Source organism: Cebus imitator, unplaced genomic scaffold (genome assembly GCF_001604975.1).
Source record: "Cebus imitator isolate Cc_AM_T3 unplaced genomic scaffold, Cebus_imitator-1.0 Scaffold91, whole genome shotgun sequence".
Classification (NCBI taxonomy): Eukaryota; Metazoa; Chordata; class Mammalia; order Primates; family Cebidae; genus Cebus; species Cebus imitator.
Genome location: NW_016107406.1, coordinates 1,445,533 through 1,471,940, shown reverse-complemented (window position 1 = coordinate 1,471,940; position 26,408 = coordinate 1,445,533). Strand labels below are relative to the sequence as shown.

Genomic DNA, 26,408 nt, shown 5'->3' with positions numbered 1-26,408 from the left:
TAATACAAAAGAGTCTTCTGCCCTGACCCAGGTCATTCATCTGGAGGGATTGCCAGGGTGCTAGGGCAGTGTTGTCCTCTGATCCTCTGAGGATAAAGCCTTGACTGACACTGACTAGTGGGTTTGAGTCCACTGCTCAGCATGTAGTTTGGAGACCTGTGGATTGTAATTTTTTTTTTTTTTTTGGCTGAGCACAGGGGACTTCATTGGTGGTGTATGACAAGGTGGGACTCCCTAGGACCCTCCCTCTTCAGGGGGCTCTGCATGAAAACTGTGAGGAGGGGAGATACTTAGTGTGGTGGGACTGAGTGTGGCAGATACTTCCCAGCAGCGAGAGCCTCTCTGTAACTCTTGTGCTCTCGCTGGGGCTGGTGGTCCGGGGGTCTTACTCCTCGGAGGCCATGTGGGCCATGAGGTCCACCACCCTGTTGCTGTAGCCAAATTCACTGTCATACCAGGAAATGAGCTTGACAAAGTGGTCATTGAGGGCAATGCCAGCCCCAGCATTGAAGGTGGGAGAGTGGGTGTCATGTCGCTGTTGAAGTTGGGGGAGACAACCTGGTGCTCAGTGTGGCCCTGGATGCCCTTGAGGGGGCCTCCGATGCCTGTTTCACCACCTTCTTGATGTCACTGCATTTGGGAGGTTTTTTCAGATGGCAGGTCAGGTCCACAGCTGACACATTGGCAGTGGGGACACGGAATGCCATGCCAGTGAGCTTCCTGTTTATCTCAGGGATGATCTTGCCCACAACGTTGGCAGCACCAGTAGAGGCAGGGATGGTGTTCTGGAGAGCCCTGCGGCCATTATGCCTGTTTCCCAGAGGGGCCATCCACAGTCTTCTGGGTGGCAGTGATGGCATGGACTGTGGTCATGAGTCCTTCCACTATGCCAAAGTTGTCATGGATGACTTTGGCCAGGGGCACGAAGCAGTTGGTGGCGCAGGAGGCATTGCTGATGATCTTGAGGCTGTTGTCACACTTCTCATGGTTCACGTCCATCACGAATATGAGGGCATCAGCAGAAGGGGCAGACATGATGACCCTTTTGGCTCCTCCCTGCAAGTGAGCCCCAACCTTCTCCACGGTGGTGAAGACGCCAGTGGACTCCACCATGTACTCAGTGCCAGCATCGCCCTACTTAATTTTGGAGGGATCTCGCTCTTGGAAGATGGTGATGATGAGCTGCTGATGGCAAGCTTCCCATTCTCAGCCTTGGCAGTGCCATGGGATTTGCCATGGGTGGAATCATACTGGAACATGTAGACCACGTGGCTGAGGTCAATAAAGGGGTCATTGATGGTGGCAATATCCACTTTATCAGAGCTAAAAGCAGCCCTGGTGACCAGGCGTCAGTGCGACCAAATTCATTGACTCCAGCCTTCACCTTCACCATGGTGTCTCGGGGATGTGGCTGGCAATGCACAGAAGCTATGGCTGTCTGTCAAACAGTAGGAGCAGAGAGTTCTTATGGATTATTCCTGTGGGTGTATATTGGGTAGAATTTTCCTGAGCTGTGGCTGTGTGAGTCCAGACAGGCTACATCTCTCTCTGGGTCTCAGTGCTGCATCTAGGGCCATCCCCAGGCTCCAGCCCTGGGCAGCATGGGGCATGGCCCAGGCGAGGGCTTGAAGGAGCGCGTCAGCTCTGGCCTCAGCCCTGACTCCCCCAGTACCCGGAGGTCAGGCCCTTCCCTTTGGTGGGCCATGTAAAATCCCCACAAGTACTACATTTCTCATCAAATGGAAAGGTTGGGCTAGGCAGTGCCACCCAAATTTGCCTAATTTTAAAATTCATCTGAGAAACTTGTTAAAAACTGAATTCTCCAGCATTATACTGAGAATGTCAGGTTAAAATCTCCCAGGAGAGGCCATGGAATTAGTACTCAGTAAATCTTCTAGGTGATCCATGGCACTCTTTAACAGTCTTTAAGATGTGAGACATTCATATCATAGATCTTTGACAGAGTATACATTTCCATCCCCCTTGCCCACCCCCCAGCCTCTTGGTTTCCATCCCCAATCACAAAATTAGTGGTTCCATGTGTGTATTCTTCCAGTGAAATCTGTGATCTACAGGCCAGTATGTATATATGTATATATTTTTTAACCCTCTCCTCTTTTTTACGTAAATGATACCTACTATGCATACTGTTCTGTGTTTTGCCTTTTCTTCCGTTCAATACATCTTGGAGATCTTTTCATATCAGTTAATAAAGACAGTGATGGGCTAGAGTCAAGAGATGTATCTCTTCTCAAGTCCAAGTTCAGTGACCTCATGTTGGTTGCTTTAAGTTGACCATGGTGGAAGTATTTAAACCATAAGCAAATGCTGCAGTCAGAGAGAACCTCATCCCGGCCTCCCCAGCTAGAGAGCTGTATGTTAAACATTTACCAGCACACCATTAGATAAAGTGCTCTCTTTTATTTTATATTTTATTGTCTTCTATTTCATTTCATTTCATGGTTGTGGCAAGAATACTTAACAAGAGATGTGCCCTCTTTACAAGATTTTAATGGCTGTGTAATAACCTATTGTATAGATGAACGATAGTTTACTTAATCAATCCCCTGTTGATAGACATTCAGGTTGTTTCTGATCTTCTTCCAATGCAAACAATACTCAAAGAAGCAATTTTGTACCTACATCACTTCATATGTGTACATGATTAAGAAACATTTCTAGAAGTGGCCTGACTGGGTCAAAAGTCTGTGCCTTCGTTGTTTTGAGTGTTATTACCACATTGCCTCGGAGAGGCCGGAACGGTGCCCATTCCACCAGCAGCAGATGAGACGCACCGCTGCTCTCACACCCTCCACGTTATCAGCTTTCAGCTATCTCAACCAAGCTAATGTGCATTTCCTCATGACAATGAGGCTGAGCAATATTTCACATATCTAAGAGCAATTTGTAACTCCTTTTCTGTGTGACTCGGTGATCCTTTTGATTAGGAAAGTTTGGAAACGTCAGACTAATCTAATCTTATTTTTTCACCCCTTACAAGGGTTTACACCCTGAGGTCTTGAGATGTGTAAGGAGTTAACCAAGACCTCCTTCTCCCGTGAGTGATGGCAGAGAAAGGATGAAAACTGGGAACTGTGGCTCCTTACAATTAAATGGTGTGCTAGGTAAATGAGTCAACAATGGTTGACAAATTCTAAGTGAAGTAACTCAAGAATGGAAAACCAAACGTTCCATGTTCTCACTCCTAAGTGGGAGCTAAGCTATGAGGCTGCAAAAGCATAAGAATAACACAGTGGATTTTGGGGACCAAGGGGGAAAGGGTAGAAAGGGGGCGAGGGACAAAGACCACAAAAAGGGTGCAGTGTATACTTCCCGGGCGACAGGTACACCAAAATGTCACAACTCACCACTAAAGAACTTACTCATGTAACCAATGCCACCTGTTCCCTGATAACCCTTGGAAATAAAAAATAGAATAAAATAAAAAGGGGAAAAATAAGACCACAAGGAATTGTAATAACCAGCAAAACAACACAGGTGAGGATTTGAAAAGCTGTTACAGTCACTTGCCCAAGGTCTCTTTTCCCTTCAGAAAACATAACATTCAAGGAGATACCGCTTTGTCATCGTGGCAACTTTAGTCTCAGTTGCATAAACCTAAAACTGGTATAGGATGATATGGATTAGAAGCCTGGCTCAGCTGTGAACCCTGGGCTTATCCCTTAACTCTCATGAGCTTCAACTTCCTTATTAGCAATGAGGCATAACAGTCCTTTCTTTGTAGAGGTCGCACCGAAATTAGATAAGATAATGTGTCTGAAAGCACAGTGTGAACTGAAGAGCAGTGTGGATGTCTAAGAGCTTATTACAGTAGTGATGTGCTCCACTTCATTGCCCTGCCTTAGTTCCAGCCACTACTTTTTTTTTTTTTTTTTGACTGTCTTGCTCTGTCACCCAGGCTGGAATGCAGTGGCGTGATCTTGGTTCACTGCAACCTGTGCCTCCCAGCTTCAAGAGATTCTCCTGTCTCAGCCTCCTGAGTAACTGGGATTATAGGCGGCCACCACCATGCCCAGCTAATTTTTGCTCTTTTAGTAGAGATGAGATTTTACCATGCTGATCAGGCTGGTCTCAAACTCCTGACCTCAGGTGATCTGCCCGCCTTGGCCTCCCAAAATACTGTGATTATAGGCTTGAGCCACTGTGCCAAGCCACACCATTGTTCCTATCTGGATTTTTGCAATAGCCTCTTCCTGTTTTTTTTTCCTACTTCCACTTTTGTCCTTTTCCAATTCAATTTCTCCATTTCACCCAAAAGGGCCTAATCACATCACCTTCTTCAGAAGCCTCTGTGGCCTTCTGGAAAGGCTGTTCTATCTGGACCTGCCTCCCTTGCCTGCCTGGCTTTTACTGACCCTCAGCTTCCCTCTTGCTGCACGGGAGGCCTGTCCTCAGTTGCTTTAGACCTTGTACACGTGCTTCTGTTTGCCTCCAACACTTCCCCTCCCTCCCTGCGGACAAGGACTGCGTCCTGTGACTGCAGTATCCTCCACAGCCTAGCACTGGGCCTGGCAGGTGGTAAACACAAAGAATCATTCATTCAGGGAATGAACCTAATCCTTAAGGAGCATTCACTCGATGGCAGGCCCAGGGCTCCGGGCATTCAGATGCATTGTCTCACGTATAGATACATCTACTATTATACCCATTTTTATCATAACTTTACAGTAAGTAAATACATAATTAAATACTTTTTTGGCACTAAAGGGAACAAGGCCTTTTGCATTTCATTTTATAGAATTCTACATGTCCATAATACTTTCCTTGTTGCTGAAGAAAATTTTATGATTTTTAAAAATGGTTTGTTATTTTTTTTATGACCATAAGCATGAATACACTCGCTGTCCTTCATTTTCCCCTTGGGGAGAAGAGATGGGCTAATGTATATAACGTATCAGATCTAATGTATCTCTGTCTATCCAGTACCATAATCCTGCCAACAATCTACCAGGAACCCATAAAAACTTCACATCAGGGAAAGCCTCAAAACCCTGTTGATTGATTCAGAGAGAATTTCACTGCTTCTCTCCCCAGCCAGGTGACTTACAAGACTCGTTGTACCTGGATGACTTCCAGGTCTATCATATGAGAGTTTTAGTAGGACAATGAGATCATTTTCAAAAGGTTCTTTCTATTCTTTCCATGATCATCCCAAAGCACCCCATGCAGACACAAGCCCATCTAACATGCCTTGGGGGAGGAAAAGTTGATATCTGTGAACTTAAAACAATGTTAGACTTGCACATGAATCCCAGCACCACCATTTACTGCCTGTGTGAAATTGAGAAGTGATTTTATCTCTCTGTGCCTCACTTCCCTCACTTATAAAACAGAATAAATTTTGACCCTTGGGGGTGCTGTGAAAGTTGGGTGGATCAAAGGTGCCAAGTATCTAACATCATGCCAGAGGCAGATATCAGGTATCAGGCACCAAGTACCAGCAGCAGGGACACGCGCTCAGGTGCTTTCAGGTACCTTATGACTTCTGGCAAGGATGGGGAGAGGATTTTGCCCAAGGGCCAACTCCAATGGGGTGACAAGTCTACTGGAAGCATTCTGTCAAGTTTTCTGGGACCACATTTGGTCTCACAAGGAAGAAGGGCTGTGATCTCTATGTCAAGGTGGATGGGGGGATGAGCATCTTGGCTCTCTTGAGAGTGTTTGCTGAGTCCATCCCAGCCCTGACTTTTCCGAATGTCACCCTTTGGAGACCTTTAAATACCTTTAGAGAAAGCATTTCTCCCCCTATTTGAATTACCTTCAGAGTACGGGAGGAAAGAGAGCCACCTCTTAGGAAAAAGAATGTTCCTTAATCAAGATCGGAGAAGTAAAGCAGGGAGAGTGATGGGTGAGAGAGACTGGATACCAGGAGAGCTCAAGGGCATCACCATTGGGACCAGCATGGATGCAGACTGAGAACCCAGAAGAACGCATCTGCTGGTGGAGGCACGTGCCTGGTGGAGGCGGCTCTGCATGAGTCTCACGGGCACTGCCTCCATGGTCACTGTGTCCCACCTGGTGCAGAGGTGGACCCAGGAGGGCTTGTTGTTTGGTGGGCCCTCCTGGAGACGAGGAGATAAGGAACACTTTGAAGGAGGGTGAAGACATTGAGGAAAACTAAACCTCCATCTCAATTTTCTTCTCATCTTGAGCTGGGCAAATACTTGGGAGCTTTTTCTGCTACTATTTTCCTGTGAGATTGGAAACTACAAATTCAGAGGGATGGAAGTGAAAGGTTTCTGATTCATTTACAGTTGGGTCAGCAAAATGGGCATTGGCTGGGAGAAGGCCGCCCAGGAAGTTATATAAGCTTCCTCACAGAACCACGAATCCTTGTTCCGGCCAAGCTTAACAAAATCAGCAGGGGACTGCACTTTGATTCTAAAAAGCTAGAGCAGAAATGGGGCTTGGGGGATTCCCTTTCCTCCCCATCATCTTTTCTGGTCTTAATTACACAAACCCCACCCCTACCTCCCTCCACTCCGGAAACAGAAATTCTAATTCACAGTAACTGAAGGAGGACCACAATCTATATTCCAATGTGCCTTATCTCAGTAATTTCAGAAGAGAAGTTAAAAAAAAAAAGAGAGAGATTCAGAACAACTATTTGTCCAGTAAACAGCATCTAACACCCCCTTCGTTTCCTGCAAAGAAAGCTCTGTTGCAGCTAATCCATGCTGGCTCCACACAGAACACATCATTTTTATCGGCCTCATAAATCGCCTTTCCAGATTTCACAAAAATATACATTGCCCCACTGTAATTATTCCAGACCCCACTTCTCCCTTTTCATTTTGATCCCAGGTAAACCCAGTCATTACTCATATCAGTGTGGCTTCCCAAAACGTCAAGATTAAAACGGACCAGGGAGACTTACGCAAGACTGAGTCAGCCGAGCAATTTGAACCAATAAATATCAAAGTCCTGTCTAAGCAGAGAACAATTCATTTGATACCACATCTGTCAACAGGCCTGCGGAGGATTTTCCTTCCTGGGGCCCCGCCCTGGTGGCACTGCTTGCCTTCTTCCTGGTGCTGTAGAGAAGCTGCATTTGGTCTCGCTGGAGGATGGTGCCCCGCGCCCAGGACTTGGTGCCCAGACCAGGGGCATTTAGAGGTTCAGCTGCTTGTCCTCCAGCTGCTATCGAAATGCCCTGCTCCAATGCCTCAGCTGGGCAAGCGTACTCTGCAATTAGCAATTCTTTTTTATTGGTTGATGCAGGCTTCTGGCCAAGAGGAGTTGGGATTGAATCAATATTCCCTTTATTATGTCATCGCGGGCAAATGAATTATGAAAACAAAAGCTCAATATGAAGCTGCCAATGCTAATTACTGGGTAGGATGCAGAGGCACAATAAACAAAGGGTACTCTGTGCGGGCGGGAGGAGTGAGAGCTGCCTCCTAGCCGGTTCCGGGGGCTGCAAAGCCCATCTTTCCCTGTCCCCTCAAGCCCTAGACTCCCAGAAGGAAGTCGGAAAGGATCTAGCTTGGTCCCCATGAGCCTAGCAATCTTGGATGCTGGTGTTTCAACCAACACAACCCAATTTAAAGAAGCATTTATTGAGCACCTACTGGATACCAGGCATTGTGTTTTTCACAAACTGCCACCATCATTTATTTATTGCCATGTCTAGAGTCTGATGGTAAAGAGGGTATAGCTTTAGAAACAGACACACCTAGGGAAGCTTGGCCTCTCTGAGTCTCAGTTTTCTCATCTGTAAAATGAAAATAATAATATGCATGTCACAGAGCCCCAGGAGAACTGAGAAAATATGTGCCAAATGGTTGGCACAAAGTAGTCAATAAATGTTAGTGATTCTCCTTGTCCTCCTCTTCCTCTTCTGTCTCATCCTCCTCTTTTTCCTTACCCAACCTCTTCTCCTCTTTCTTCTTCACCTTATTATCATCATCATCGCTCAGTGAGTTTCCCTAGTACTCAGTGCAGGGCTCACTTACACATTGTTAATTGATTTTATGAATGAGTGAATGAGAGGGAAGAAGGAAGGAGAACAGGCTTGGCAATGTGGAGGTGATAAAAGATATTCACATCAGAGTCTTGGACCCCAGAGCTGACAGTTTAATGAGGAGACAGACATATGTCAAGTTAACTGTCACAGAATGTGAGGAAACGACACGCCATGTTGTAATGGTGAACACCACCTCTGTCCACCTCCCTGCTCTGTCTTGGAGAATCAAGTTGGAAGAATCAAATGTGCCCTTTGTGAGAACATCCTTGCTTTCTCCTTGAGTGGAGAAATGAAGTGGCATCTCAAGCCCAGTTGTGCTCTTCCAGTCAAGTCATGGGTGGTGGGAGGTGGGCTGGTCAGGGGTGCATGTGGCAGGGGAGGGTGGAGTGGGGTGGGAATAGACAGCCTCCAGCCCCCAAAGCTCATGCTCTTTCTGTGTCTCCCCAGGAGCCTCTCTAGGGTTCAGTCCCATGCTTGGCACTGCCCTGGGTCCAGCAACGAGTGCCCAATCAGTCTTTGCTAAACGAAGAAGAGTAGTGGTAATAACACATTTTTATACCATGAGTAACAGCTTTCAAATAATCTCCCTTTCACAGGGTCACAGGAAGCGTCTGCTGTGGGGGTTGTTATATGACCATCTCACTTTTAAAGGAAAAACTGAGGCTCTGTGAGGGGAAGTGAAGAGACGGTTTTCACACAACTACTCAGGGCCACTCACTAGAGCTAGTCTTTCCCACCACACCAGGCCTTCTGGAATAAAGAGGGAAGCCAGCCCTCTACCTCCTGCTTAGGGGACGACTCCAGACATGTGCTGGATCCCCAGTCCCTGGCTTTTTTAGGAAAGTGAATGCTCCCCAGCTGAGTTTTGTGGGACTCCTATCCTCATAGGCAGATGAATCAGTCTTAGTTATTAGTTAAATGGAGGCAAAGGGCTTTGACTTCCCTTTCACATTCTGGCATTGTGTGGCTCCGAGCCATGGGAGTAGGTAATCTCTCTGAATCCCAGGTTGGAAACATTCCCATGACAAAGGGCTTCTGATCAGACTGTGGGAGAATCACACTTTCAAAAATAGATAAACTGGACTTCATCCGAATTAAAACCCTTTGTGCACCGTGGAAAGAGAAGTGGAGAAGCCTCATTTTCTATTTTTCTACTGAAGAAATACATGGGTGTGTAATCGGTGTAGTTGGTATTCAAATGGGCCCCACACTTGGAGTTGAATGCTCATGGTCATTGTGCCGCAACTTTTAGTAGCTTTATCTTTGATTTTGTGTTTTGTAAGTGAAGCCTGATGGGACAAGGAAGACTTGGAGACTTGCAGCCTCAGCTCCCACCTGATTCCACCTCCTTTTTCCTCCTTGCCTACCTGGGATGAGTCCTCAGCGTCCACTTCTCTGTCTCTACCGAGTGACCACTGCCATCCTCTGACTCTGGCAGGAGCCTGGATACAGAAGCAGGGAGGGTTGGGGTTGTGGAGACATGGTCCCGGCATCTGTAGGGTCTTTACTCACATCATGAGTATCCCCATGCCCAAGGGAATGTGGCATTAAATAACAAACTAAAAACACCGTGACAAGTCAAGAGAGAGATGGTGGAAGAAAGAAAATAAGCTTTTTCCCTGATATTTGAATAAGGGCCCTGCATTTTTATTTTGAACTTGGTCCTGCAAATTATGGAGCTAGCTGTGGTAAGACAACAGCAAGACTGGACACAAACGGAGACTGTGGTTGTTCTAAATCAGCATCATTATATAGCCCAAGAACGTCTGCTGGAGGGACGTCTAGGTCTAATATAGCATAGCCCGGTGGCTGCCAGCACAGACTATGGAATCAGCCTCTGCTTCTACCTGCTGTGTGACCTTAGACAAGTTGTTTTGCCTCTCTGATAATTTGTTTTCTTTTTCTTTTCTGAGACAGAATCTCACTCTGTCTCCCAGGCTGGAGTGCAATGGCGCCATCTTGCTTCATTGCAACCTCTGCCTCCCAGGTTCAAGTGATTCTCCTGCGTTAGCCTCCCAAGGAGCTGGGATTACAGGTGCATGCCACTATGTCCAGATAATTTTTGTATTTTTTTTTTTAGTAGAGATGGGGTTTCACCGGGTTGGCCAGGCTGGTCTCAGGCTCCAGACTTCAGGTGATCCACCCCCCTCAACCTCCCAAAGTGCTGGGATTACAAGCATGAGCCACTGTATCTGTCCTGTTTTCTTATCTGTAAAGTAATAATGGGGTTGTCAGGAGGACATAATGAGAGTATGCAAGTAAGAGCTCTTGGCAATGTGCCTTACACAGAGCCAGTGCTAAATAGGTGCTAATTGTCATTGTTTCATCATTGTCATTGTCATGGATGTTATTGTCATGAGTTCTGCTTCTGCCAGCTGTGTGACCTCAGATACATTATCACCACTTGCAAACACATGACATCACACATATTATGCTCCAGAGTCTCTAAAAGTAACAGTATCCTCACAAATTTGGTCAATTGGTGTTCAACAAGGGTACCAAGACCGCACAATGGGGGAAAAGACAGTCTCTTCAAAAAATGATGCTTTAAAAATTGGATATCCACATGCAAAAGAATAAAGTTGTGTACCTCATACTATATACAACATTTACTTCAAAATGGATCAAAGGCCCCAACATAAGAGCTAAAGCTCTTAAGAAAGAAGTTAGGAGAATACCTTCATGATATTGGATTTGGCAATGATTTCTTAGATATGACGAAAATCACAGGCAACAAAAGAAAAAATATATATAAACTGAACTTCATCAGAATTAAAGCCCTGTGTGCATCAGAAGACACTAGCAAGAGAGGGAAAAGACAATTCACAGAAAGGGAGAAAATACTCACAAATTATATTTGTAATTGATAATTGATATAGGAGTTATAGGAATTCTCTACATATTTTGGATATTATCAAATTATTAAGTAATATCAGAGTAACAAATAATCTAATAATATCAAAAATAAGTAGAGAACTCCTATAACTCCACAGCATAAAAACAAACAATCCAATTCAAAAGCGTGCAAAGGACTCAAATAGACATTTCTCAAAAGAAGATATTCAGATGAGCAATAAGCATATTGTATTAGTCCATTTTCAAGCTGCTGATAAAGACATACCCAAGACTAGGAAGAAAAAATAGGTTTAATAAACTCACAGTTCCAAGTGGCTTGGGAGGTCTCACAATCATGGCAGAAGGTGAAAGATACTACTTCTTTTTTTTTTTTAATATATATTTTATTGCATTTTAGGTTTGGGGGTACATATGAAGAACATGCAAGGTTGTTGCATAGGTACATACATGGCAATGTGGTTTGCTGCCTTCCTCCCCATCACCTATATCTGTCATTTCTCCCCATCTTATCCCTCCCCAACTCCCCGCCTCCCTGCTGTCCCTCCCCTAGTTCCCCCCAACAGACCTGAGTGTGTGATGCTCCCCTCCCTATGCCCATGTGTTCTCATTGTTCAACACCTGCCTATGAGTGAGAACATATGGTGTTTGATTTTCTGCTCTTGTGTCAGTTTGCTGAGAATGATGGTTTCCAGGTTCAATCATGTCCCTACAAAGGACATGAACTCATCGTTTTTGATGGCTGCATAGTATTCCATGGTGTATATGTGCCACATTTTCCCTGTCCAGTCTATCATCGATGGGCATTTGTGTTGGTTCCAGGTCTTTGCTGTTGTAAACTATGCTGCAATGAACGTTCGTGTGCACGTTTCCTTATAACAGAATGATTTATAGTCCTTTGGGTATATACCCAGTAATGGGATTGCTGGGTCAAATGGAATTCCTATTTCTAGGTCCTTGAGGAATCGCCACACTGTCTTCCACAATGGTTGAACTAATTTACACTCCCACCAACAGTGTAAAAGTGTTCCTTTTTCTCCACATCCTCTCCAGCATCTGTTGTCTCCAGATTTTTTAATGATCGCCATTCTAAGTGGCGTGATATGGTATGTCAATGTGGTTTTGATTTGCATTTCTCTAATGACCAGCAATGATGAGCATTTTTTCATGTTTGTTGGCCTCATGTATGTCTTCTTTTGTAAAGTGTCTGTTCATATCCTTTGCCTACTTTTGAATGGGCTTGTTTGTTTTTTTTTCTTGTAAATCTGTTTTAGTTCTTTGTAGATTCTGGATATTAGCCCTTTGTCAGATGGGTAGATTGCAAAATTTTTTTATCATTCTGTTGGTTGCCGATTCACTCTAATGACTGTTTCTTTTGCTGTACAGAAGCTCTGGAGTTTGATTAGGTCCCATTTGTCTATTTTGGCTTTTGTTGCCAAAGCTTTTGGTGTTTTAGTCATGAAGTCCTTGCCTATGCCTATGTCCTAAATGGTTTTGCCTAGGTTTTCTTCTAGGGATTTTATGGTGTTAGATCTTATGTTTAAGTCTTTAATCCATCTGGAGTTAATTTTAGTTACCTGGCAGTGGCAAGAGAGAATGAGAGAGACACGAAAGTGGAGTGGCTGGGATACAGTTGACCCCTTTCAGCCACAACTGGAGTGGTAAGTCCCTAGGTTGCATGCAGCATGGGACACTGGACCTGGCCCACAAAATCATTGTTTTCCCTTTTGGCCTCAGGGCCTGTGATGGAAGATCTCTGACGTTCCCTGGAGACATTTTCCCCATCATCTTAAGGATTAACATTTGGCTCCTTGTTACTTATGCAAATTTCTGCAGCCAGCTTGAATTTCTCCTCCGAAAATAGGATTTTCTTTTCTACTGCATTGTCAGGCTGCAAATTTTTCTGATCTTTGTGCTTTGCTTCCTTTATGAAACTGAATGCCTTTAAGAACTCAAGTCACCTCCTGAATGCTTTGCTGCTTAGAAATTTCTTTTGCCAGATTCCCTAAATCATCTCTCTCAAGATCAAAGTAAAACAAATCTCTAGGGCAGAGGCAAAATGCCACCATCTCTTTGCTAAAACATAACAAGAGTCACCTTTGCTCCAGTTCCCAACAAATTCCTCATTTCCATCTGAGATGACCTCAGTCTGGACTTTATTGTCCATATCACTACCAGAATTTTGGGCAAAGCCATTCAACAAGTCTCTAGGAAGTTCCAAACTTTCCCACCTTCTCTTGTCTTCTTCTGAGCCCTCCAAACTCTTCTAACCCCTGCCTGTTACCCAGTTTCAAAGCCACTTCCACATTTTCAGGTATCTTTTCATCAACACCCCACTCCTGATACCAATTTACTATATTAGCCAGTTTTCATGCTGCTGATAAAGACACACCTGAGACTGTGAAGAAAAATAGGTTTAATGGACTCACAGTTCTACATGACTGTGGAGGTCTCACAATCATGACAGAAGGTGAAAGGCAACTCTTACATGGTGGTGGAAAAAGAGAATGAGCGAGAAGTTAAAGTGGAATCCCCTTACAAAACCATAGATTTCATGAGACTTATTTGCTACCATGAGAACGGTATGAGGGAAACTGCTCCCATGAGTCAACTGTCTTCCCACTGAGTCCCTCCTACAACATGTGGAAATTATGGGAGTAGAATTCAAGATGAGATTTGGGTGTGGCACAGAGCCAAACCATATCACACATGAAAAGATGCTTAGCGTCACTCATTAGGAAACTGCAAATCAAAACTACGAGATACCACTTCATACCTATGACTACAATAAATTACAAAACAGAAAACCCAAACGGAAAACACCAAGTGTTGATGAAGATGTGAAAAAATTGGGACCTTTATGCATTGCTGGTGGGCATGTAAAACAATGTAGCCACTGTGGAAAACAGTGTGACAATTTCTCAAAAAATTAAACACATGACCAGTAATTTCACTCCTAGATATATATTCAAAAGAATTACTAGCAGGAACTTGAACACATAGTTGTACACCAATGTTCCTAGCAGTAGTATTCACAATAACTAAGAGGTGACAACAACTCAAATGTTCATTAAGGGATAAATAGATAAACAAACTGTGCTATATCCATACAATGGAATGTTATACAGCTGTAAAAAGGAATGAAATTCAAATATACACTATAACATGGATGTACCTTCGAAACAATTTGCTAAGTGCAATAAGCCGGGCACAAAGGGACGAACTGTATATGAAGTGCCTAGAATAGCCAATTTATAAAGAAGAAAGTAAATTAGTGATTTTCAGGAGCTGGGGGACGTGTGAATAGGGAGTTATTATTTAATGGATGCAGAATTTGGGAATCTTTTTGGGATGATGAAAAGTTCTGTAAATTTCTGTAAATGGATAGTGGAGATGGTTGCACAACATCGTGAACATATTCAATGCCACTAAATTGCATACTTACAAATGGGTAAAATGGTAAATTTCATGTTATATTTATTTTACCACAATTAAAAAAAATCGTTGCTTTTTTATTTCCCTGAGGCTTAGATGTCTCACCCGTAAAATGATAGTAAGGACGTATGCCTGGCCTATTATGGGGCTTAATGAGATAATGTAGGAGGAACATCCCTGGACATTAGAAAGTGGGGGTACATGTTGAAAAACTACCTATCAGATGCTATGCTCACTACTTGGGGGTTGGGATCATTAGAAGCCCAAACCTCAGCAAGGCACAATATACCCAGTAACAGACCTGCACAAGTAACGCCTGAATCAAAAATCAATTAAAAACAAAACAAAGCAAAACAAGTTGGGGGCTGGTGTCCTGTTCCTGGTCCCGCTATGCCATTGCAGCCAAACTTGAGGCCTTGTCTTTGACAAGTGAGAGCGGACGGTTTGATTAAGCGCTGAGAATCACACAAGCATATATTTTTTGAGCTTAGACTTACTATTTCCTAGAACAACATTTTAGAAATTGTTTACCCTGAAACACTTGTCCCAGTACTTACTCTTCAATCAAAAGATGAAATACAACTGGGAAATTATTAGCATTTAGGACTCAGAGAAATCCTGCAATTTAAAAAGCATGTCTAATGTAGTTAAACCCAAGATTTTCAAAACTGCTTTGAGGATGGGTCTTTTTCCATGTAACATCTACAGCCTATGTTTAGGGAAATTCTTGTCTAGGGGCATTCAAAGGTGAAACACTAAGTAGGCCTATTAGTAAAGAAACATGGCCCAGACATGAAGACAGACACACCCACAATTCCATGATTTTCTTTTTCTTTTTTTGTCCTTCATTCACTACGTTAACCTAAGTTCGACTAAGTTTCCCTTATAAGCAACTCATTTATTCTCTTTATTTATTTGCTCATGCATTCAGCAGAGCTTTGCTATGCACCTACTGTGTGCAGATGTCAGGAGACAGAGATGAGTCCCCAAGTATCAGCCCTTGGGCACTCACAGCCCAAGAGGGAACTTAGAGAATAGGACAGCAATTGCGCCCCAGGGACTAGGTTGGAAGCTGGGGCACTAGAAATGGGGGGGCACAGAGCAGTGCACATCTGAATAATCACCAGAGATTCCTCTACCCCACCATAATTTGAAGAAGCAAGGAAGTGCATGGAGAGATTGAGCCATGCTTTGTCTCCCCAGGTACCCAAAGCGAAGTCTCTGAATAGATTTAAAGGGATTTGAAGACACTTGCAACTGGTGATCTTCAGGTCAGTTTGTTTAATTTACATTCAATCTTTAAGATATAAGCTACCAGTAAAACAATGGAAAGTTTCCAATTAAAATCTGGGTTTCCATCTTTTCTTTTTGAGAGGGGGAACAATGGAATGAGCTGACATCTCTGGGCCCACATTTCAAATGCTGCAATCATTTGAGGCTTGCTGGTCCCCCTCAATTCTGCCATTTCTATCTGCGTGCTTATTTATTTAGGCTTATTCATCACAGTTTCTGTGTGAACCTTGTAAATATTTGTTTTTATCCCTATTGAAGACATTGTACCACCCAAACTGTTTCCCAAACATTAGAAGTATATAAAAATTTGTATGTCTATGTTGTTGGGTCTTTTCCTTCAATTACAGAAAGTAATATATGAGAATATAAAATGTCACTCCAATCCCCACTGCTGAGACTTCATGCCCCTTGTTACAAATTTTCTGCATACAGAGCATTTCTGCTGATTTCTTTTTCCCCTCTGCCTGGAGTACAGCCAATTATTTTGAAGTCAGTTACTGTTACCAATTTTTTTAAAGACTGGTAACATTTTCCAGAAGTTTAGTGTGTGGGGCACACATCTCTTGCTTTCCAAACAATCAGCTTTAACAGGGACCAATAGTTTTCAAAATAACCTGTTGCTTCAGTGAAATTGCCCCTTAGTTTTCTCTCCAGTGTTTGTAGAACTTGTATCTGTGGATAACACAGAGTTATCTTTCTAGTGACTGGCAAGATCAGAAGGGGAGGGAGGGAGAGCAGAAAAGGGAGGAGGTGACCAGCTTGTTGGTCACCTACTATGTCCCGGGCCCATTCTGGCCTTTTCTGAGCCTCAATTTTTCTCGACTAAACCCCGGGGATAGAAAGAAGGAATTCTATCATGGCTCCTTCATCTCTGAGACAGCATCTTGTTCAACTGGCATTGTGTGTTTGGGAAAAATGAGGCTCAGAGAGGTTGTGGGACTTGCCCAATATTACACAGCAGTGGAATAGGAACTGAGAAGTTGTTCTCTTTGTCCCTCTGGCCAGCACTCCTTCCCTTACACAGGTGTTTTTCAGGCATCAGTTATTCAAGCACCATTTTCATAACTTCTCCTGTATTATTGTATCATTCATAAAATTACGTACTTAAAAATTTTTAAAAATCAATTTACTATTTTTCCATAAAACTTTATATCATTACCGTAAATGGAAAAACATAATCATCTTATGTGAACAGAAGGCAATTGTACAAATTAATACATTAAAAACAGAAGGATATTAAATTTTAGCTTGATACCGTTGTCTGCCAGACTTCTCTTTAAAAATATGTCTATCCGTTGCTGAGGAAGGTGTTAAGACAGGCTAGCACCTAACTGCATCATTTTCCTTGATCTAATCAGAAGAATCGGAAGGAAAATGAAAGAGAAATCATTTTCTGTTGGGTAAGTTTGATGTTCTTTAAAGTCACATGAATGCACCACAGTGCCCGTAAAACCATCTTTTCCACATCAGTGTGAGCCCACTGCTTCCATCTACCCCTGAGACCAGCCCTGTGGATAGCATCAGGCTCTACCCTGTAGTGCATGACAGAGTGGTCAGCCCTTTGTTGAGGGGACATATTATGGTTACAAAAGCAACCAGCTCTGCAGTCATTTCCCAAAGCAACTAACTCTAGGGCTGTTATTAGTTGATTTCTCTAAAGGCCTAAAGTTGCCTCTGAATCAGGTTGACTAATTTGTCCAGCATTGTTAAGGCCAAGACCAGAAAGAAAATTAAAAACCAAAACCAAAACCAAAAAACAACCAGAACAAACAGCAGCTGAAATCACCTCCTCATGATCCAGTTTCTTTATGTGGAGCAAAAGCAGAGCTATTTCCCTGGAGTTGGAAGGTGGAGTCGCGGAAGCCCCACCTTGTCTAAAGACACCTGCAGGCCAGATGATCGGGATCCTTGTCCTTCTCAGATCATTCTTTCCTCCTTCGCTGTGAACTTTCTGTCCTACCCAGTAATTAGTACTGGCAGCCTCCTATTGCCTCTTTTGTTTTCATAATTCATTTACTTTTGATGATATCATAAAGAGTGCATAAATTGCATCCCCCTCCCCTTAAAGTCCTGGCCCCATGCCCAAATCCACTAATACAAAGACACTAATTGCTACGAGCTCTTGTGCCAGGCGCTTTGAAAACATCTTTGGCTAATGGATGGAATTAACCTTGTTTAACGTACAAATCAGCAGCCTAATTTGCCTTGAATCCCGACTCTGTGGCTCCATGACTATAGCTGGGAGGAAACGTCTTCTCACTCTCCTGGGCCACACCGGGAAAGAAAATCGTTGGTTGCCAGGATGAGACAAGCCTTCCTCCAAGGCCCCCTCCTCTCCTTCTGTGACAGAATCATCATCTGCTTATAGCCTATGGGTCTCTTCTCACCACCTCTCAACCGAGAACAGCTTATTGATGATAGTGCCCTAACTTGGCACAGTCATGGTGCATGGAAGTGGTAGGACCTCCTTGCTGAATGCATTGAGTGTTCACTTCTACATGGAGCATCTCCTGTGTGTCAGGTTGAGTTCCGGGCTCTGTGGACCCAGTAGTCAGAAGGCAAACCTCTTGCTCTACTGCAGCCTACTTTCTAGGGTGGTTGTGCAGCAAACTAGCAAGCAAACGCATACATCCACCGCATGGGTAAGATGTTAGAGAGTGGTGAGTGGCCCCAAGAAAATAAAGTAGGCGATGGAGTAGTGAACGAGGTAGAGGGAGAGAGCTAGGGAGGCTGGGGAAGCCTCACCGAGATGGTGACATTGGAGCTGAGATCTTGTCATGGGGGAGCCTCCTTGGTGCAATGGCAGTCCCCAGGTACACTGCCAGGCAGGCTCTCCCAGAGGCCACCAAACAGAAAGACTCATGGACCAAACAACGATGCTCAGCCACACCGTTTATTAAATTCTTCTAAAATATACAGTGAGAAACAAGGGGAAGAAAGGAGGTTGATGAATACACTCAGGACAGGATGCCACAGGGCAGAAGCCCACAGGGTCTGTGTCCTGGGCTATGCAACGCTTCTATGTCCTGTCTCTCTCTCTCTCCTTCTTTCTGTCTTGTCAGCCTACTCTGCTGATGGTCAGGTTCTAAAGACCAGAACTGAGGGTGAGCTAGGGGACTCAGCAGGTAGGAGGTGCCTGGAGCTAGCACACTTGTTCTTTCTGAGAGGTGGCAGGCCAGGCCACCCGGCTTGAGCTGTGGCTTGCCAGTGGAAGTTACGGGTTTTTATCTCAGGGTTTTGGACACAGGATACATTTGGCCAGAAAGGGTGTCACTAATGGTGGGCAATTTAAGACCGTGTGGACATGGAGTCCCATGGATATTTATGATTGGGTGCTCTTGGGTCCCTTTATCCTTTCCTTCCCCTGGTCACACACAGATGCTCCACTCACTTCAGCTGTGTCTAACGCAGGTCATGAGCTTCTTGCTTACTTGTTATTCTTATTTAGTTTCACCCCACCACATTATTTCTTTTTTCCCTTTTATTCTCAGTAAATCAAAACTGAATGTTCTTTTTTTTTTTTTTTTTTGGGGACGGGAGTTTCGCTCTTGTTACCCAGGCTGGAGTGTAATGGCGCTATCTCGGCTCACCGCAACCTCCACCTCCTGGGTTCAGGCAATTCTCCTGCCTTAGCTTCCTGAGTAGCTGGGATTACAGGCACGCGCCACCATGCCCCGCTAATTTTTTTTTTTTTTTTTGTATTTTTAGTAGAGACGGGGTTTCACCGTGTTGACCAGGATGGTCTTGATCTCTTGACCTCGTGATCCACCCGCCTCGGCCTCCCAAAGTGCTGGGATTACAGGCTTGAGCCACCGCGCCCGGCTTGAATGTTCTTATTAGTGCAAGAAATACACATAACAGACCTGAACGTTGAGCTGCAGCCAGCCATGGGAAGATCTGGAGAGAGTGTTCCAGAGGACAGAGAGGCATTCTCTGTTGACTCAGTCTCACTGCTTCCTGTTCCACAAGCTGATCAAGTTTCAGACTCCCAGCAACTCTGACCCCTTCTGAATGGTATGGCCTTGGTTAAGAACAAGGCCTTGGGGTCCGATATACCTAGGTTAGAATCCTGGTTCTATTGTTTACCAGCTGGGAGACGTGCAGCAAGTGACTTCCCTCTCTGAGCTTCCAACTTTGAGATTTGAAAATATGCATGCAAAGTGCTTTGCAGGTAGTAGAATGGCAGAGACTCACTTATGTATTTGTTAATGCAATAGATACTTATTGAGTGCTTATCACAGCACGTGCTGTGGTCCATGCTGGGGACCAGGCCAGAAAAAGCTAAGCATGGTCTCTGGTTTTACTTGAGCTTAAATCTAGTAGGGGAGGGAGACATTAAACAGTCAACTGTAGAAATTATAAATTGTGGTAATGCTGCAATAAGAACACAACTTTCTGACCCAGATGGGTCAGAACTCCCTGACCAGAGAGGAGCAGGAAGAAGCCAGGTGAAAGTGGGAGGGGTGCTTTCTGCAAGGGAGGATGGCGACTGCAAATGTCTGGAGCTGGAAAAGGCAGGAAGGGGTGAGCTCAAAAAGTGCCCATGTGTTTACAGGCATTGAGCGGGGGCACAGCAGGAGGTGAGGCTGAGAGGCAGGCAGGATGCTTGTTTGTGCCTGCACCACCACATTAAGAAGGTTACCTTTTGCAATTAATACAATGGACACCACCAGAAGCATCTAAACAGAGGAGCCACTTCATCCAGTTCCTGTTTTTAAAATTCCATTCCATGGATGCAATGGTAGCCTTCAAGTATGATGCCTGACAGGCTCTCTGAGAGGCTACCAAATAGAAAAGCTGATGGACCAAATGAAGATACTCAAACCATGCAGTTTCTGGAATGCATCTATAGCATACAGCTAGATGGAAGGGGAAGGAGACAGGACTGGTTAATGCACTTAGGATACAGTGCTGTGGATGCAAGGGCCACATTGCCCTATTCCTACGTCACGCAGTGTTCCTACGTTCTGTCTCTCTCGCTGCTACGTCAGTTCCCATCAACCTTCCCTGCTGATGAGCCTCTTTTTGCACATAGCCAGCAGGCCCTTCAGTGAATTATAAGCAACAGGGACCCATTCTCTTCCTGTTCCTGGGGTTACATTTACTTCCTCATTCCCACCTGTTGCCTGGACGACTTTTGTGAAAAGGACAGAAGTGGAAGGGTCATTCCTCACGTTGTACAACTGTCTTTGTCACCTTTCCATCATATGGCTTCTGGGGGAAAAATAAATCTCCAATATGGAGCCTGGTGTGGTGGTTCATGCCTGTAATCTCAGCTACTTGGAAGGCTGAGGTGGGACGATTGTGTGAGCCCAGGGGTTGGAGGCTGCAGTGAGCTATGATTGCATTTTTGCACTCCAGCCTGGGCAACAGAGCAAGAGCCCGCCTATAAGGAAAAAGCAAATCTCAGATGTGTGTCCTATTGATTGAAAGTCAGGGTGGCCTTATGTTTGTTTTTCCATGTAAAAAGGACAAAGTGAATCAAATGTTGAGGTCCTAAATTGTCATTGGTTGAATATATTTGCAGTTTTTTTTAAAATATATATTTTATTGCATTTTAGGTTTTGGGGTACATGTGAAGAACATGCAAGATTGTTGCATAGGTACATACATGGCAATGTGGTTTGCTGCCTTCCTCCCCATCACCTATATCTGGCATTTCTCCCCATGTTATCCCTCCTCAACTCCCCACCCCCCACTGTTCCTCCCCTAGTTTCCCCCCCACAGACCCAGCAGCCATAAAAAACGATGAGTTCATGTCCTTTGTAGGGACATGGATGAACCTGGAAACCATCATTCTCAGCAAACTGACACAAGAACAGAAAATCAAACACTGCATGTTCTCACTCATAGGCGGGTGTTGAACAATGAGAACACATAGACTTGAAGTTCTAAGCAATATCAGGAATGAGACACATCATCTGGCCTTGAGAGTCAGAGCTACGTTCGGATCACTGAGAGGGCAGGGAGGTAACCTCCCCGAGCCCTCTGCCCTACCTGAGACATGCTTTTTCTTGTTAGAAGGCTCTTCCTTGGCAGGCTCCCTCAGCTTTGCAGGTGCCACCATCCCGGTGGACATTGCCATTCATTGAGTCAGGCCAGCTGCCTTCTGCATGTATGGGACTCCCCAGTTGATTCTAATAGAAGGGGACTCCTTACACTGGGGCCAAGATTCTGCGCCTCTGCAGCAGCAATTCCAAAGGCTCATGGTGCCGACACCCCCGTCACTCTGTCCTCCGAGAATTATCCCTACTGTGTTCTCACTCAGATCTGGTTATCTCTATATCCTCCTCAGTTTTCTCTTTCTCTCCATCAGGGCAGAAATAAGGTCAGTATGTCGGAATCAGATCATTTAGGATTTGGGCCTTATGCACAAATCAGAGGTATGTATCTTACGTCTGATATTTCTAGCCCGACATCACCTTCTTGTGAGGATCAAATGAAACAAAACAACATACAAGAAAGTCCACCATGTAGCATCTGGCACACAGTAGATGCATGGCCAATGGTAGCTATTGTTAATTTAAGCCTTGGATTTAACACATTCTGTCATAAAGACTCCTTGCCAGGTTTATGGTCATATTCTACAAAGTTAGAACTAGAGGGGTAAGATGGGAAGGGTCATTTGCAAATGGTTTCGAAAGTTCAGGAAAGGCATTTGCAACTAGGCCTTTCAACCATGCTCAGCTTTAGGCCAGCCACCAGGTGTTGTGTGATCTGTTGAGTTCCTGGGACTCATGCCCCTCTTTGCAATACCTTCTCTATAGCTCAAGGATAGCATTCAACAACCTGGGGATAAGATAGTGGAACCATAGCCCACAGTAATGTGAAAAGGAGCATTTAGGGTCTTTCTGTGAGTCCTGAGATATATTCATTCAATAGCCACTTATTCCCGGGATCCATTGGCCTATGCACACTAGCCAAATAGAAGCACAGCCTGCTGGCCTCCGTCATCCCTGATGTCCTTGTGGCTGTAGTATTATCCAGACAGGTTCACAGTACACAGGATGCATTCAGAAAATACTCAATGAATAAATGAATAAATGCTCTCACATGGCATAGAAATAAGTGAGCTTGGCTTATGGAGCAGATAAAGTAGGCATCTAAGGGTAGGCTTCTACCAGCAGTCACCTAACATCCGTAAAATGTCTACCTCTAAAATTGTAGGACATCCTCAAGCCAGATGCTACGCTAAGCACTGTGTGTGTATATCACACTTAGGGAGATGAATTTCCTAGCCACGCCTGCCAGGTTGAAGCACCTTCACTCATTCCCTTTACTCCTTTACTCCTGGCCCAAGCCCTTCCTGCACCCTCCTCCTTCCTACCACTGCAAGGTGGAAGTTGGCCAAGGACAGCAAGGATGTAGACAGAGGCTTCAGGGTGTCTTTGCCGCACACCCAGCTCTTAGGAGAGGCTGGTTGGGAAATGGCTGCCTACCCTGCCAAGAGGCGAGATGGAGGCATGGCATGCTGGGAATGGAAGAAAAGCCAATGCAAATCCTGTGGGTCTGAGGCTGTTTGAAGGCGATTTGCAAGGCCGACTGGGCTGGAGCTGAAGACTACCTCTGTGTGTGTGTGTATGTATGTGTGTGTGTGTGTGTGTGTGTGTGTGTGCAAGAGTCCTGCCTACACAAACACAGCAACCAGCCAGAGGCAGGCGGATGTGCCGTTGATGCAGTAAAGAATGTAGGAATCTACGGCTGTCATGCTGGGTTCACAGCCCAGCTCTGCTCATCCTGTGACCTTGGGAAACCGGCTGTTTCTCTCAGACCTCAGTCATGTCATCTGTATACTAGGGGTCAAATTTATACCTTGAGATACTGTAGTAGTAGTTCTATTTTAGACACTGGCTCCTGGGCAACCTTCCTGAGTCTGAATTTGCAACTTCCTTTAATGTTTTTTATACTTTTAAAAAACAACAATAACAAAAAATTAGAATAGATTTAGATTTACAGGAAAATTGCAAAGACAGTACAGGGCATTCCCACAGACTCCACAACCAGTTTCTTTTACTAGTAGTATATTACCTTACTTAGTATGGTACATTTGTCGCGACCAAAGGGCTGACATTGATACTTTATTAGTAATTAATGTCTCTAGTTTATGCAAATTTCTTTAGTTTTCATCTAATGTCCTTTTTCTATTCCAGGATCCCATTTAGAATATCATATTACATTTAATCATCTGTCTCCTTAGGCTTTTCTTGGTCATGTTAGTTTCTCAGACTTTTCTTATTTGTGATGATCTTGACAGTTTTCAGGAGTACTGGTCAGGTAATTTGCAGAATGTCACTCGATTGGGATTTAGCTGACGTTTTCTCATTGTCAAAGTTGGGGAAAGTCCATGGAAGTGAAATGCTGTTTTCATCACATCCTATCAAGGGCATACATTGTCAACATGATTTATCCCTGTGGATGTTGACCTTGATCATCTAGCTGAGGTTGTGTTTGTCAAACTTCTCCATGGTGGAGTCACCGCCTGTCCTTCCTTCCCTTCTGTACTACAGTCTTTGGAAGACAGTCACTATGTGACGCTCACACTAAAGGAGTGAGAGCAATACCCCACCTCCTTGAGAGCAGATTCTCTATTTCCTTATCTATAACCTCCCACTCAAAAGTGAGAAAGCTACCATCATCCACCATTCATTTACTTAATTGTCCAATTTAAGTACACACATAAAGTGGCTTCAGAATTGTCAATCTGTGCTTCCATAGGAAACAACTTCACTAACTAGAGTGTAGTGCTTATGTGCAGTTCCTTTTGCCATTGGTTTTATAGATTCCACTCATTTCTGAAGTTACACGAATCAGCGCCTTAATTTCCCCCACCCTCTTCAGTGAGGTTGTTTAATACATTTAAAATGCAGTTAGATTCTTTTGTTACAATCTGCATTCCAACCTGGGATTGTCAAACCTCCTAAATGATTTTTTTAAAAAAGCTTACATGCATTAAGGTTCACTGTTTTTGTTTCTAAGTTCTAAAGGTTTTGACAAATGCACAGTGTGATGTGTCCATCCTTGAGGTGCTGTACAGAATAGGTTCACCACTCTCAAAAATCCCCTGTGCTTCATCTATTCAATCCTCGCTCCAAACCCCAAACAACTGATCTGCTTATCATTTCTATAGTTTATCTTTTCTACAATATTTACGAATGGGATCATATAGTATACAAGCCTTTTAGATTTCTTTTCTTTCTTTTCTTTTTTTTATTTTATTATTATTTTTTTTTTTGAGACAGAGTCTCTGTAGCCCTGACTGGAGTGCATTGGCACAGTCTTGGCTCACTGCAACCTCCGCCTCCTGGGTTCAACCAATTCTCCTCCCTCAGTCAGCCTCCTGAATAGCTGGGATTACAGGTACCCGTCACCATTCCTGGCTAGTTTTTTTTTTTTTTTTTTTTTTTTTTTTTTAGTAAAGACAAGGTTTCACCATGTTGGCCAGGCTGGTCTTGAACTCCTGACCTCAGGTGATCCATCTGCCTCAGCCTCCCCAAATGCTGGGATTACAGGTATGAGCCACCAAACCCAGCCTAGATTTTTGTTTGTTTGTTTTACTAAACAATATACCTTTAAGAGTCATCCGTGTCTTTGAATAACTTAATAGCTAATTTCTGTTAATTGCTGAATAGTATACCATTGCTTGGGTGCACCACAGTCCACAGTTTGCTTAACCATCACCTATCGATGGACACCTTGATTGCTGCTAGAATTTGGCAATTATTACAAAAAAGCTGCTTTAAACATATGTGTGCAGGTTTTGGTTAAGTTTTCAAATCAGTTGGGTAAATATGTAGAAGTAGGATTGCTGGATCTTATATGTTGCAGTTACTTTTAATCTCTTTTCCCTGACATAACATTTAAATGAATAACTTTTCCCATCTCTTATTTAATTGAACCTGCACAGGAGTCCTTGGGAAGTAGGTGAATCCAGTAGAGTTCTTGGTTCAGGTACCAGAAACTGATACTTATGATTTCAGTGAATTCAAGCAGACAAGGAAATGGAGTGATCTTCAGAACTTCACAATGTCAATAGCAAGACTGGACGTCCTGGCATAGCAAAGGAGTGACTGTACGAAACTAGCAGTGGCAGGATTCACAAAGTTTTTATAGAAATGGCCTGGTTGAGACATTGCTGCTGCTGGCTACTGAATGGCGCTGATGATGTTGACAGAATTGGTCTTAATTAGCCCAGTATCTTCGGGTCACACTTCCTTGAAAGTCAAAATGCTAGGCAGGGACATCTGATTGACCACACCTGGACTCCAAGAACTGACATTAAATGTGAGAAGAGCAATTAAACACTATCCATGCTTCTACTCACCCTGGTCGGAGGATATGGAGCCACAAAGTGAAAGTAGCTTAATTCCCTAAAGACCATGTAGAGGAGAGTCAGGTTATTCCACCGTAAACATCAGCAAGGAAATTTCTACAGTGATGAGTCATTATTTGCTAAGGTATATTTGTTATAGCAGCTCTGCCTACCCTTACTTACTATTCAAGGAGCCAGACTGCAGAGGGTACAGACTTGAAACCAGGATTAGGGGCCTACACTCCATGCGGGATCCAGAGGACTATTTTAAGATGCGGAGTTCAAACTGAAGGCTGGAAATGAAGCTGAGGTGGGTGGATCACCTGAGGTCAGGAGTTTGAGACCAGCCTGACCAACATGGCAAAACCCGTCTATACTAAAAACTTAACAATTAGCTGGATGTGGTGGTTGTAATCCCAGCTACTCAGGAGGGTGAGACAGGCGAATTGCTTGAACGTGGGAGGCTGAGGTTGCAGTGAGCCAAGATTGCACCACTGCACTCCAGCCTGGGCCACAAGAGCAAAGCTTTGT

The 26,408-nt window shown here is 44.1% G+C and overlaps 1 pseudogene; it reads right to left on the bottom strand.

The window, feature by feature from the left end:
- Positions 1-461: 461 nt before the first annotated feature.
- Positions 462-21,635, bottom strand: LOC108309002 (annotated as a pseudogene).
- Positions 21,636-26,408: the final 4,773 nt, after the last annotated feature.